At 45.8% G+C, this 13,086-nt stretch overlaps 1 protein-coding gene and 1 long non-coding RNA gene across 5 annotated transcripts in view; one reads left to right on the top strand and one right to left on the bottom strand.

The window, feature by feature from the left end:
• The window catches only part of Gycalpha99B (guanylate cyclase 1 soluble subunit alpha 2), a 218,480-nt gene that overhangs the window by 79,947 nt on the left and 125,447 nt on the right, over positions 1-13,086 (top strand). The window lies entirely within an intron of this gene.
• Positions 1-13,086, bottom strand: part of LOC142579180 (uncharacterized) — a 159,838-nt gene that overhangs the window by 1,290 nt on the left and 145,462 nt on the right. The window contains exons 1-2 of one of the 2 annotated variants that reach the window (XR_012827366.1): positions 5,229-5,304; positions 4,881-4,939 (exon numbers count right to left, since the gene is read on the bottom strand). This is a non-coding gene — a long non-coding RNA (uncharacterized LOC142579180). Of the gene's footprint in view, positions 1-4,880; positions 4,940-5,228; positions 5,305-13,086 lie in introns of those variants that run through there. The other variant, XR_012827367.1, reaches the window with a different exon arrangement.

Consider the following 13,086-nt stretch of genomic DNA (forward strand, 5'->3'; position numbering starts at 1 on the left):
CTTACGTCTAAATGCAGACGCTGCGGTGGGTAATCGAACCTGCGACCTCGTGCCCAGTAGCATAATGCTATGATCACTCAAGCACCGCGACCGGTCAGTATATCGCGTAAGGTTTAACCCAAGTCACCAATCGCAAACATCTCTACATAACCCGCGTTCCCGACAGTTCAAGTTTGCGTGCTATGGTAAAGGAAAGTGAACGCTCGAGCATTCATTATGAGATATCGCAACTATCAGTCTTGCCAGGAATCTCGTGTTGACAGCTTTTTTCTAATCGCTCACAGACCTGTCTTCCTGCTATACACAGTTTGCTATCGGAACGGCAGCAAGGCAGGATTCATAAACAAGCGGATAATGTTCATGTGTTTCTATGGTGTGGAAGGCGTCACAGTGTGGGGGGAGTGGTACGTAGCTGCTAAAAGAGAGACGCAGGCACCCTAACTATTACGCTCCAGGTGAACACCCCACGCGATGCGGTTTCTCTAATGACACCGGGTGTAGCTACTAAGCCTAACATGATCGATTGATGCTTTGTATTCGTTGTACGATGATCGGCACTTTCACAACTATAGTAAAAGCGCAACACGGAGAAGTACACCACTTTCTATTAGTGGCGAGAAGTGGCACCCTCGCGTGAGTGACGTCACGGCCAGGACGCCGCTCGCTCCGGCTCGCTCGCCTGCCTCGCGCGCTCGTTCCCTTCTTGCATGCTTGGGGTATCGGTAAGTCGAGCCATACTTATTGGGGTATATTTCGGATTGTTTCTGCTTCCATGCCTTAGCCGCACTTTCTTCGTTAAAACCGCGTGAGTCGTAGAAATTTGCGACTTGGATATCGCCAGCTATGTAGCGTTGAAGGGGTGTGCTGGTCTTGCAATGGATATATGCGCCGTGTCTGTCCATAAATTTTGTGTAAATAGAACGTTTGCAACTTTAACACGCGAAGTAATGTATGATGTTCCTCTAAACACTTAAGATTCCCTTAGTACTTAGCTAATTGATACATTACATTTTACATGTAATAAGAATCTTGAAATTTGGAGCCAACATTATAAATCCGTGTTAGGACACTGCCCAGCGAAGCTTTCATGATGATTATCACTACTCTGGTGAGTTGTTTTAGTCAAATGTGGAAACTGTAATAATGCGTAAAAGGAAGGGCTAAGGGCGCATTTTGCGTGAAAACGTTTGCTGCTACTTTCACCGTTCTCTGAAACAGGCCCCCGGAAAACGCATTGGCTGTTAACACGACGGCGAATCATGTATAGTATGTATATACTTCACGAATACTATAACAGCAATCACCTGAAAGAAAATTTCGTGGTTAAGGTCGAGAACCAATCAACTGCAACTGATGAAATGCTTCATAGTAGCCTTCACTAGCCTTTATCGACAATGGCACACTTCCTTTACAACGGAAGCAGCCGACTGTTGCTATGGCGAGGCGCGAATGTGTTCGCGAAACCCAGCAGTTCACTACAACTTCGAACTGAAACCATGAAGTAGTTCTTTACAGCGCCAATTACAATGCCTAAAGTACACTCGAAGCACTACAGCACAGCTTAGGCCTCCTTGAAAAGAAAAATTCACACATTCTGCCTCCCCATGTATCGATCCTGCGTTGTTTAATTATACAAGCTGAGAACTATTCGCTTCTTCAGTGCATAAAAAAGATTCTAGCCTACCCGCCTCACAAAGAAGACATCACAAGCCTCACTTGAATTCACTGGACTTTTGACCTCCACTGGGGAATAGTGATATCTTCAATATGTCCCATACTACTAATGAATGAGGCTTCGGCTTCTTGCTGGCTGTTGCCATATGGTCCAAAAGGCGTATCTTAGTCAAGTATTAGGCCCGAGAATCCTGTGTCCGTTCGCCAAACAGATTCGTCATGCCTCTTCCTCAGCCAACCAGCACCAGTAAATTGTTCAAGTGAGTTTAACGTGTAGCGCGGAAAATGGAATAAATATTGGTACATTCCTTTCCACGTGCTGCATACAGCTATAAGACTCAATCAGCTTTACTTCAAATCACCACTTAAAATTAATCGGTGAAGGACCGCCTAATTTTGAGAAGCAGTTAAAAACGCAAGGGGTGTTGGCAGAATGTAAACTGCAGTGTTAGTTGAGTCATCGTGTTACTGTTGAGCATTTCTGTGATGAAATGTAAAAATTCGATATTATACCACGAACTACTCGTAATGAGCAAGCACGTTTTAGCGGGTTAAAACCAAGGTAAATTTTGTGGAAGTCATATATAGCCAGCGTTTGTGACACGCGTGTTGCACCACGTGAGGTATGGTCTCCTAACTGGACTTTTATATGCTATGTTTTTTGCATTTATCCTCTTATTATTCCATTCACGTGAGCTACCGCTGAAAAGTTGATCCGCGCATGAAAAACTCGCAATGGGCAGGTCTGAGCTCCTTCGGTTGGCACTGTAGCGTTGCCTTTGAGAAATATGTCGTCGCCTAGGAAATAAGCTCCTTGAATAAATTTTCGCAAACGAAGACGTCGTAAGAATGGATATCAGGGGACTGTCCTAAGTGTACAAGCATAGGGAACGAGAGCGAACAAACATAAACATTGGAGAAGGCACCCAGACAGCTCCCGAACTGCAGCAGACCACAGGCGCGAGTCCGTGCCCTGACGTCACGTGAGCGGCGCTCGCAGCGCCCCTGTAGAGCGTTCTTGAGGCTGTTTCAGAAAGATTGTTTTTTTGCAGAGCAAGCTTGTAGGCGGTGGTGCACCCTTTACAGGAGTTAACTCAGAACCGAAGGCGAGCCTAATTGCTGATTTAGTTAGATGGCAAAAAGTATTTTTACCAATTTTTGCAGTGAAGTTATGACTGAGAAATTATGGCCGCGGCTGTCACGTATCAAAGATTGACGCAAATCATGTGGCTGCTTTTTTGTAGCTTAACCAATGGCAGGCAACCAAATAAAACCCTTTTCCTCTTTTGCACTCAGAAAAAAAAAAAAGAAGAATTAGTCGAGACTCACAAGCGAATGTCAAAACTGGAGGTTTCAACAGAAGGACATCTTGCGGAACGCTAATTAGGAGCGCCCGATCTTTCTTTCATTCTGATTTGCTAAGAGCGCTAGCTCGCCTGCTGCAGTACAACTGTCTGGCTGCCAGCAGCGCTACGCGGAACACGTCTAAGTATCTCTAGGCGGTAGGACACTTCTCCCGTTTAAACACGAAAACAGAAATAGGATAATAGCACACACACACACAAAGTAAAAGTAAAAAAACAGGAGCACGTTCAGCTTTATTGGAACCGAGAGACTGTCGCAGTTCTGAGGTTGCAAGATGAAGTCTGGGCAGCGCGATGAAAACATAACCGAACAAGAACTTTGCGCTTTGTCTTTTTCCTTTGGCGCACACACACGCGTGTGTTTTTGTGTGCACGTGTGCGCACGTTTAATACATGATGAGGCGAGGAGCATCACTAAGTGTGAAGCAGGCAGCTCATGAAAAGTGTAGTTGAAATAATCGAAAACAAATCGCTGAACTTTTATGTTCCGTGTTCAGCTGGTGGCTTTTTTCAATGCTTTTCGCGAACTGAATAAAACAAAGAACTGCATTGGAGGAGCAAGTGCTTGTCGCAAGAAGTAATCGGGGTAATTAAGATTTTGTCTTTGTAAGCATAACGGTTGCCAGACCGTATGTGCTAATAATAGTGCTGACTTCCACTTGCCGTTACGCAAGAAACGATAGAAAAGGCGGGGTTGCCTGAGAGAAACGGATATCTCTCGACGAGAAGCGCAGCATGTAAATGCAAAATTTAGTGAGACATTTATTTATCATCGTGAAAGTGAACAAAATGCTCGTACGAATTAAAACAAGCGTGCATACAACTCCAATGAAAACCCAGATTTGTAATTGCTAGATACATGTTCGCCCAATAGAAATCCAACCACCTGTCACCGTTTTTAACAAGTTATTAATGTATTCCTACGGCGCATCTTTTCCATTTATTTAGGCAGCAATATTATTCAGTAAAGGTGGCCTTTGCTGAAGGCACACGTATGTTTTAAATTTTACTGCCTGAACACGTGATGCGCTGGAATCAGTTGATTGGTTCGATTTGTATTCGCAGAGAAAAGCACAGAAGCCGTCTTTGGCGAAATCGGTACATACAAGTAGTCGACGAATACTTCGTGGGAGTGTAAAAATTGCACATTTTATGATTTCTTCCTGCTTTTAATGTGTCTCTCCATATGTCATTTGAGCCGCCCGAGATATTAAGAGATGGCTCAACGGTGCTGACGACGTCGATGGAGGTATTCCTGGATTTTCCTGGTTGGTGTTATAGATAATCGCGTTCCTCTCTTCTACGTTTACACTTTTTTGGTCGTGTGTATTGTGAAGTGCTATTGTATCTATTTATTTTTAATTTCCTTTTCTCCCGGTGTGCATATCGTGGCACGTGCTTGGGGTGCGGCTACTGGACCGGGAGCTTAAAGAGCTTAGCCACCCGCCACAACGGCGCGAACGATCCGTCGCCGCACGGCAGCCGAATCGCTGGAATTTTTTTTCCTGTTGACTACGGTGCCCGTCTCCTGTTCTCCTCAAACCGTTTGTCGGCGTCTTATCGGTTGTATCGTGCATTTACTGCGCCTTCTCACTTTTGATATGCCTATTATTATTTTTGCTTGTTCGTCAGAAGCCTCATGCCCTGTATCGGTAACCGTTTGTAAGTTCTGTTGCTTTAAACTGTTTCGTAGCTCATTGCACCAACGTCTGTTGTCGATTTCTAACTAAGAGAAAGCGGCGTTTGCGTGTTTTGTGCTGCCCTGTCTTCATTTGTTTCAGACAGCGAGGACGTGATTGGTCTTTTTGGTGCACTCTGGCGGCGTGTTAAGGGCTTTCTCACCTCGTGGAGGGCCGTCAATGCCGGAGGCACCAGAAGACCACATGGAAGTGATTGCCATTCTGCACAAAATTAGCAATAGCAATGTTATTTCTCACATTACTAAACACCAATAAAAGCTGATAAAAACAATACCCATCTCCACGGTGTGAACGAATTAGCGCCGGCACTCTACTACAATATATTATAATCATTGCTTTCGTAACACCGTTGCCATATTGACGTAACGATGATGACGGTACGTAGTTCCTTGTTAGGCCCCAAGGATAGACACATCAAAAGCCCGAACAATATAACAGCCAGCGATCTGAAACCTGATACTGTAAGTACAGTCAAGCAAAATTGCCCAACCGGTTTTACAGCGAAGCTGTATATGGCAAGCGGATTCGTCCGTCCGTCCGTCCGTCCGTCCGTCCGTCCGTCCGTCCGTCTGTCTGCCGGTCGCCTGTACGCCGGAAACTCCTCTCGCGCAAACACATGCGCTTGCGAAAAAAAAAAAAAAAGGAGAGAGAGAGGCGCGATTAGCCAACACCACCTAGATAGCAGAAGGCATGTTTACTCCGATCCATGACGTCACGCTGCCTGGCGCGAAATCTTTATTGAAAAGGATGGAATGATGAAAGCGGTGACGTCAAAATCACTGTTGCCTACTCGAGAGCATCCTATTAGATTCTATGCCAGTCGGGCCAGGTAACATGACATCATGGATCGAAAAAAAAATTAAATATGAGGTTTTACGTGCCAAAACCACTTTCTGATTATGAGGAGGGCTATTGGAGGGCTCCGGAAATTTCGACCACCTGGGGTTCTTTAATGTGCACCTAGATTTAAGTACACGGCTGTTTTCGCATTTCGCCCCCATCTAAATGCGGCCGCCATGGCCGGGATTTGATCCCGCGACCTCGTGCTCAGCAGCCTAACACCATAGCCACTGAGCAACCACGGCGGGTGATCATGGATCGGAGTGAAACGGCCTTGTGCTATCTAGGTCGTGTTGAATTAGCTGCGCCATAGTGACGTCACTGCTCTCCGTCGCAGCCGAGAACGAGCGCAGCAGCTTCTCCCCGGCTCCGAAATGGGTAGGCCACGCATCATGCGTACTCCTGGGGAGCAGGCAGCTTTCGGTCAGCAACGCCGCGAGCAGAACCGGGAACGAGCTCGTCCACGCCGTGCCTTTTGTACGGCCCGGGCACGAGAACAGGCTCGTGTAGCCAAGCGCAAGCAGCAACTTCGTATCGAGGATCCGGCAGCCTACCAAGTCGTCGTTTAATAAACCATCGGGGTTAACCCAGCAAAGCGCAAATAAAAAACAATTTATCAATTCCTTCTTTGAACATTCATCGTGATGCAGCACATTTATTGCTGTTTCACAAGTACGTTCATGGACCAAGGCCATCACCGATAGCCCTGCAAGTTTCTCCATTCACCTCACGGAGATTGCATAATCATCTTTTTTTCGCATGCATCTATGGTAAAACAGACGCTTTTAACTCATCTGCACTTCCACGTGTCATCCGCTTGTGGAACGACCTTCCCAGCTAACTAAGGAAAATTCCGTCACGACATAAACATTAATTTCTTTCTTAAAAAAAAAACTTCTTGGCTGCATTGCTTATTGTATGCCTTCTTTTTTTTTGATCTGAGAGTTTTAGAGTTTGTGTAAACTGGACTCTTCATTGAATTATTATTAACAAAGCGCTTCATTTTCTGTATAATTGTATGCCTTTATACTATGTAATATTTTTGAAGCTTCCCTTACCCAATGCCCATTCTTCGGGGCTGTAAGGTATTTTGAATAAATAAATAAATAAATAAATAAATAAATAAATAAATAAATAAATAAGTAAATAAATAAATAAATAAATAAATAATGGGGCGGCACGTTCCAGCTTCGCTGGTTAACCATCTGTACGGAGTGCTTGGGCGGTGATTTTTCTGTATAATAAAAAAAAAAACAACTGCGTCCCTTAATTTACGCAGAAATGTAAAATTAGGGCAAAATATTCCACTTAGCATGCACATCTTGTGGTGTTGCTTGCTCACGTAATGAACTTTGATAAACTACGGGAGATAAAGAACGGCACCTTCCATACGCATCCGAACTGATTACTTCAGTTCGTCGTTTTGCTCCGGAAGATTTATTGCCGTTCACGGACGATCGAGTTCAGAAGACCACCCTGGAAGTAGCGTAGTTCGTGGGCTCTGTGGCTGCAGAGGCGCGAGAAAATAAAAATAAAAGCGAAGGACGCATGAATTATCGGTATACTCCACGAAGAGATTGCAAGGTTAACAAAGTTCAAGGGAGAAGTTTCTGCGCTCGCATTCGTATCGTGTTGCGGGCCTCATAATGAAAACGAGACGTGTGCAGAAACGCGATCCGGAAAAAAAAAAATCTCTCTCGCGATCTCTCGCTCGCCCGCTTGGCCGCGGTAGTTGCCGGTGCGCCTCATTGGCGGAAGTCAGCTGCGCTGCCTGAATTTGAAAATTGACTCCCGCGCTTCCACCGTCCGCTTGCTGCTTCTTGGCTACTCATGGTTTCCGAAGAAAGCCTGGCAAGGGGTGAGGCTGAGTAAACTTCGGGGTTACTTAAAGCTTCCATTCTATTTACTCCGGGGCCATCCCTACCGTCCGCTCTCTACCTCATTCCTTCCCTGCACCATCACCAGCCTCTGTGAAGAATTTCGTTGGACTTTTTGCCCCTCTTCGTCTGCGTTCTGGGTGGCGGAAAGCAATTTCGAGAACCACGCCACGCAAGGCGAGGGGTCTTCCTTTCTCGAAAGGATACGTGAGGCGCCCAAGCAGCCGTTTACTGATTGCTTGTTTTAGAACATGTATAGCTGCTGGAGTTGGGGCGTCATCAACTCGAGCGGAACCTTGACGCCTTGCGAGTGGTTTTGCATTTTGATTACAAAGGTAATCTGAGATATGATTCTCCTAGCGGACTCGTTTTTAGGTGATAGCACGGGGAGGGATGAAGAAGATTATGATGCTTTCCGAGTTCGAGCCCTGAGGTGCGTGGTAAAATGATGAGGAATATAGAATAAATAAATAAAATCGATTATTACTGTTTCATTTGTTTTGGTGGCGTGCCTTTTTGAATTACGGATCATTTATTCAGCTGGAAAGGAAGGACAAGTGAACTTGTCTTCTTCAAGGTCTTGAAGAAGACAAGTCCGCTTGTTGAAACGTTGGCTCCTGCTTTCATCTTGTTCTCGTTTTGCTCATCGTCTAGCTATTTGACTCTCTCAATGAGTCCTAGCAGGTGCTCATTGCGGATATCGCACATGCTGAGCGTCAGATAGAGCGTGTATTTGCCTAGCGGCACGATCATTGCGTACACGTTCCTCTTCTTCTGCGCCCAGTAGCACCCCACTAGTACGCCATCCTCGAGCTGCTCAAGTAAACCCAGAGGAATGCTCAGTCCTACTTGACGCAATTTTCGACGAAGCTGCGCCCTCTCTTAGTTCGCGTCAAGAGCCGGGGTCGTTGATCCGATACGAGCGCAGTAATGCGTGCATGGTCTTCCGGTGCGATGATTAATCCCGTCGAAGCGTGCTGTTGAATTCTTTCTTCTGACAGATACCAATCATATAACAGTTCGAGCGCGACAGAGTGATCGTGCCTGTACACGGTACTGAGGACATTAGAATCTGAAATATTGTCTCCTCGTCACCGTAGTCGTTACAGGCTCCGGTGTCGTCCATGCCTATGCAGAACGTCTGTAGGCAAAAGGGTCGCATCTCTTTAGGGAAGTCCTGATGGAAACCGAAGGCTTAAGGTAGGATCGAAGCACCCCCAAAAAGCACACTATATAACAGCAGCTTAGCGCTCACAGACATTCCCCGGCTCTCTTCGGTAAATAACGTGAGAAGGTGATGGATACCTGTCAACTGCTTTTTTATGTTCGACACATGGGGGATGAATGAGTGCTCTCCATAATTAAGCCACCCCAAAATTTGCGTGTCCGAACATGCGGAACATGCGGTATCCGCCGCATCACGACCCACGCAAGAGGCCGCGTTTCTACCAGAAAGTCCGCCTTCGTGCATAGCTTTCGCGGCAAGCGTTTACCGGTAAACATTACGGTTAAATACCCTCCAGTTGCCGCGAAGCGTGAGAAGCAGTCAGGGATCTTTGAAAATCTATCGCGTTCCACTTTTGAAGGCGAAGCTTGAGCGTCCTCCATCTTTTTCTGAAGACATGTGTCACTTCTGACTGCGTGTATAAAAGTTGATCCCACCTATGGCCCGTTGTTTTTTCATCCACATTCATTTCCATTTCTCATCATTTCTTTATTTCAACTAATAATTGCGGATAATTTCCCCTATGCTGGCTTTGGGGTCATTGTCTGTTGGCTTCTTATGATATATGATTGATAAAAATTGGGCCCCCTTGGTTTCCTTTCTTCTCGTACACACACACACACACACACACACACACACACACACACACACACACACACACACACACACACACACACACACACACACACACACACACACACACACACACACACACACACACATACACACACACACACATATATATATATATATATATATATATATATATATATATATATATATATATATATATATATATATATATATATATATATATATATATATATCACAGTTAAAGCACTGTCGCTCAGGAATGCTAAGAACACGCGCGTTTAACGTTTCACTCATAATAGGCACCAGTGACTGTACATTCACTCCGCATATTATGCATCCTTGCCCTCTGCACTAACACTTGGTTGCACACGGGGAGCTGACGAGCGGTGCTGGAGGTAAACTGTCACTCAGGAATGCCAATAACGGGCACGTCGCACGTTCCGCTTTGCTAGCGTCACCCCAGAATGCGGAAATATTTTCTTTTCGAGGCTTTCAGTGAGCTGAACAACGAGAGAATGTTGAGAGGATGTAGTACGCACGGTCCGCGTCTAGCAGCAACCACTGTTGAAAACCCGTCGACGATCGCGGTGCATGCAACCTCGGCTCGACACTTTTTTTTTCCAGCCTTTCATTAAGAGTCCTCGAGTAACGCGAGGACCTCGAGGTACGCAGATCAAGCCGCATTCCTAGCACGACCCTGATGTGCCGGCGTAGTTCGCCGAGAAAGCGTGAACTCCGAAATTCGCGGACTTGTCGTTCCTGCAGGACGGACGATAATGCGCGTTTCTCGTTCGATACTCCGAGGCAGTACACACCGCCGAGAAAGAACGTGCTCCAACGCCGTCGATAAATCGAATGTTGCATTTGGCGTCCGGTTTTATTGTCGACATTGCTAGCACGAGAATCGGGAATTATAGCACCGGTGCGGCGCCCACGCGTCATTCGGGAAACGTATTCCCGGGCGCTATAACGTTAGGCTATTCCAAACTTTTCTATTCCAGTTCTGCAATCAGGCCTTCCGCGATTGGTCAGACTTTTTTGAACCGCGCCCCCCCCCCCCCCCCTTCGCCTGTCTGTCACGTGACGTCACGAAAACCGTGATAGCTCTCCGTCTGATATGACGCGTACACACTGATTATGCATGATTGGTCCTAACAAAAGAAAAATAGTTATTTCTCCCACTACAAAATAGATACCACTACAGCCTGTCTCAAGGCCCGTGTATTCTGAGCTGTTCAACCCGCGTAAATAAATTAATTTCGATGTTTCAATGTTACCACCAACCAGGTTTTGCCAAACATAACAGCAAACTCTGAAAACTCAATAGTGAGGTTTTACTTCTCGAAACAACGCAGGGGGTTGTGAGGGACGACATGGTGGAGGGATCCTGATTGATTTTGACCACCTGGGGGCTCTTTAACGTGCACCAAATGCATGTTACACGAGTGTTTTTGCCTTTCGCCTCCATCGACGCGGCTGCCGCTGCTGCCGTGGCCTAGATTGAATCCGCGACCACGTACTCCCCAATGCAACCACATAGTCGCTGATCTAGCAATGCGGGCAAAACAGTAGATTTCGAATGGAAAGCACGAGCTTGCAATTACTATTTAGGTCAGCATCTTTCTGAGCATAGCATCCTGAAACTGACAAGCGTTTGCAACCGATTGCTTGTATCGTTTACTTCTCCTTTAACTTGCCTAAAACTTATCTGTATCTGTAAATATATAGCGCCGATGTCGAAGTTCATTTATATTAAAAAAATGCAAAAGGAAATTTTGACATATCTTATGGACATCAGAAACTCCCTTTCCATTTACGTTGCAGCAGTCATGAAGCCCATAGAAAATGACACATTACACAGCAACAAGAGGCAGGTTTAGTTCGTGTTCGCGCGGGCAGGGTAAAGCTTGCAGATGTCTCTTTCAGTCACCTACACATCTTAACAGAGTTGAGACCACGTTCGAGCGCACTTTTCACGGTACAGCTCCAGCTAATGGGCATTCAATTCGTAAGCACTTTCGTAAGCAGTTCGTAAATGCCGCCGCCGCATTTTGTGACCTCTTATTTCTCTCCGCCACTCCGCGAGCAGTTGATGGCACTTGCTTTTTATAAACTCTCACAAAGTGGCCGTAGCTGTTAGTGCTATCCTGCTGACTCTGCTACTAAGCTATCGTACGGAGCGTAACATCTGACGGGAATGATGGGGGAGATAAAAAATACAATAGTCACAATTGGGGACACGCGGCCTTTTGAGCAAGATTGTAATTTTTCTGCTGCCCGTTTATATAGGAGTGACGTTTGCTTCCGGGCTTTATGGCGCTTTTGTTCAGCGACAACAAATTGACAAGTATACGTTTACTTTGATCGAGAAGCTTCCCTGGGGCACTTCATTATCGCCAGTGCTGCGCGGACACCTGGCCGCAGGCCGCTGATCAATGTTCACTGGTACGGGAAGTAAGACAGTGAACGTTGCTCATAATTTGCAACATTCTATAGGAAAACATACTTCCTTCTGCTGAAAGTTCGTTATTTTTGTCTAAGAATTCAGTTTCCTTTAAGTGTTAACTTTTTTATCAGGCGTGCTATTAAAAAAAAGAAGTTAAAAGGAAAGAAGAAAAGAAATCAGACACAGGTAATAACGAAACAGAGAGAGAGAGAGAGAGAGAGAGAGAGAGAGAGAGAGAGAGAGAGAGAGAGAGAGAGAGAGAGAGAGAGAGAGAGAGATAATTAAAGCAAAGAAAGGAAAAAGGAAGGAAGAAAAGAAAGGAAGAAAATACGTAGACTTGCGAAGCGCGCCCTCATGACGATGGCGTGATAAAACACGTTAAAAGTCTCAGGGCGCTGCCTTACAACGCCTTCATATCTGACCTATAAAGCAGCAGGTTAATAGAAAGGGCGGCAGGTTACTTATAGCTTCTTTTTTTTTGCCCCGAGATCGTCTTACAGCATTAAGTTCTTCGAAGAAAGGCGCTTGATTTAAGCCTCCCCCCCCCCCCCCCCTCGAAGAGATCCGGAAGAGTGTCAAGGATGGAAGCAGGAAAAACAACAGCGATGAAAGTGTCACAAGCAGCAGCTTCACGGCCTCCGATATCCAAATAAAGAGAAGCAGTTCATTTTTCACGCAGCGGACTCCTTTGTTTCTTCCGCGCTGCAGTGAGCTCACGTAGGAAGAGCCGCGGGAAAAGCAAGCGATGACTGTGCAGAGAGCGGGAAACGTTAGAGAGCAACACGCGGAGAAAAGAGAAATACGACAAAACTGTCAACTTGCGAGATCATGTATTGTTCATGACGGGGTAGATGGAAAGGAAGGGGGGGGGGGGCGAACACTCGGCTTCCTCTCTTTCGGACGATCCTTCAGCAGGATGCACGTCGCCGGCTTTTTTTTTTCTTTCAGCAATTTTAGCTTATTTACTTCTTGGCATCTCGATCACGTCGGTTCGCGCGGTGCTGTGTGTTTGCGTTTGTGCGTGCTGTGCTTGTACGTGTGCGTGCGTATTGCGTGCAGTCGCGCGCGTTTTTAACGCGTAGCAGGAGCGCGGAAGTAAAGATTCACTCAATTTTCATCTTCATTTTTTTCTTTTTTTCTCTCTTTCTTTTTTTTTGGGGGGGGGGGTGTCCTTTGGCCTCCTTGCTTCATACTTTAGCAACAAAATATGCATCGTACCGTGCTTTCTTGGAGTCGCGTCGCAGTGTTCCGAGACTGGATTGTTAAGATTCTGCTTTCGGTGAATTTCGTGGCTTCTTTCCTTTCTATTTTCTTTCTTTGTTTCTTTTTCTTTATTTTTTCTTTATTCCTTTTTCTTGAGAAGAGG

The sequence above is a fragment of the Dermacentor variabilis genome, chromosome 4 (assembly GCF_050947875.1).
Source record: "Dermacentor variabilis isolate Ectoservices chromosome 4, ASM5094787v1, whole genome shotgun sequence".
Lineage (NCBI taxonomy): Eukaryota > Metazoa > Arthropoda > Arachnida > Ixodida > Ixodidae > Dermacentor > Dermacentor variabilis.